The sequence below is a fragment of the Silurus aristotelis genome (assembly GCF_946808225.1).
Source record: "Silurus aristotelis genome assembly, chromosome: 23".
Classification (NCBI taxonomy): Eukaryota; Metazoa; Chordata; class Actinopteri; order Siluriformes; family Siluridae; genus Silurus; species Silurus aristotelis.
Genome location: NC_139596.1, coordinates 12,159,267 through 12,161,556, shown reverse-complemented (window position 1 = coordinate 12,161,556; position 2,290 = coordinate 12,159,267).

Genomic DNA, 2,290 nt, shown 5'->3' with positions numbered 1-2,290 from the left:
TGTAGGAGATGCAACCTGAAGGAGATTGGAGACTGTAAGGTGTTGGCAGGGCACAGTGTAGCTAGACAGCATCGGATGGTGGTCTGTAGGATGGTTTTGGAGGCGAAGAAGGAGAGGAGGAAAGTAAGGTTTGAAAGAAGAATAAGATGGTGGAAACTGAAGGAGGAAGAGTGTAGTGTGAGGTTCAGGGAAGAGGTCAGACAGGGGCTTGGTGGTGGTGAAGAGGTGCCGGATGATTGGGCAACTACTGCAGGAGTGATGAGGGAGGCAGCTAGAAAAGTACTTGGTGTGACATCTGGAAATAGAAAGCAAGACAAGGAGACGTGGTGGTGGAATGAGGAAGTGCAGGAGAGCATTAGGGGAAAGAGATTGGCAAAACAGAAGTGGGATCGACAGAGTGATGAGAAGAGTAGGCAGGAGTACAAGGAGATGCGGCAGCAGGTTAAAAGGGATGTGGCGAAAGCCAAGGAAAAGGCATATGAGGAGCTGTATAAGAGGTTGGACACTAAGGAAGGAGAAAAGGATTTATACCGATTGGCCAGGCAGAGGGACCGAGCTGGGAAGGATGTACTGCAAGTTAGAGCAATAAAGGATGGAGAGGGAAATGTGTTGACTAGTGAGGAGAGTGTGTTGAGAAGATGGAGGGAGTATTTTGAGCAGCTGATGAATGAGGAAAATCAGAGAGAGAGAAGGTTGGAGGATGTGGAGTTGGTGAAACAGGATGTAGATAGGATTAGTAAGGAGGAAGTGAGAGCAGCGATTAAGAGGATGAAGAATGGAAAGTCGGTTGGACCAGATGACATACCGGTAGAAGCGTTTAGATGTTTAGGAGAGATGGCAGTGGAGTTTTTAACCAGATTGTTTAACAGGATTCTGGAAGGGGAGAGGATGCCTGAGGAATGGAGAAGGAGTGTGCTGGTACCGATCTTTAAGCATAAGGGAGATGTGCAAACCTGCAGTAACTACAGGGGAATTAAGTTGATCAGTCACACCATGAAGTTATGGGAAAGAGTAGTGGAAGCCAGGCTGAGAGAAGAGGTGACCATCTGTGAGCAACAGTATGGTTTCATGCCGAGGAAGAGCACCACAGATGCCTTATTTGCTTTGAGGATGTTGATGGAGAAGTATAGAGAAGGACAGAAGGAGCTGCATTGTGTATTTGTGGATTTAGAGAAAGCGTACGACAGGGTGCCGAGAGAGGAGTTGTGGTATTGTATGAGGAAGTCAGGTGTGTCAGAGAAGTATGTGAGGGTGGTGCAGGACATGTATGAGGACAGTGTGACGGCAGTAAAGTGTGCAGTAGGTACGACAGACTGGTTCAGGGTGAAGGTTGGACTGCATCAAGGATCGGCCCTGAGCTCTTTCCTGTTTGCAGTGGTGATGGACAGGTTGACGGACGAGGTCAGACAGGAGTCTCCCTGGACTATGATGTTTGCAGATGATATTGTGATTTGTGGTGAGAGTAGAGAGCAGGTTGAGAAGAGCCTGGAGAGGTGGAGATATGCGCTGGAGAGAAGGGGAATGAAAGTCAGTAGGAGTAAGACAGAGTACATGTGTGTGAATGAGAGGGAGGGCAGTGGAGTGATGCGGTTGCAGGGAGAAGAGGTGGAGAAGGTGGAGGAGTTCAGGTACCTGGGGTCAACAGTGCAAAGTAATGGAGAGTGTGTTAGGGAAGTAAAGAAAAGAGTGCAGGCAGGGTGGAGTGGGTGGAGAAGAGTGACAGGAGTGATTTGTGATAGAAGAGTATCTGCAAGAATGAAAGGGAAAGTTTATAGGACTGTGGTGAGACCTGCGATATTGTATGGATTAGAGACAGTGGCATTGAGTAAAAAACAGGAGGTGGAGCTGGAGGTAGCAGAGCTGAAGATGTTGAGGTTTTCGTTTGGAGTGACGAGGATGGACAAGATTAGAAATGAGTTTATTAGAGGGACAGCACATGTAGGATGTTTTGGTGACAAGGTGAGGGAGGCGAGATTGAGATGGTTTGGACATGTGCAGAGGAGGGACATGATTTATATTGGTAGAAAAATGCTGAAGATGGAGCCACCAGGTAGGAGGAAAAGAGGAAGGCCAAGGAGGAGGTTCATGGATGTGGTGAGGGAAGACATGCAGGTAGTTGGTGTGAAAGAGGCAGATGTAGAGGACAGGGTGGTATGGAGACGGATGATCCGCTGTGGCGACCCCTAATGGGAGCAGCCGAAAGAAGAAGAAGAAGATTGTTATTTTTAATAGTACATATATACTCATCTGTATATTATATTCATAGTACATATATATATATATATATATA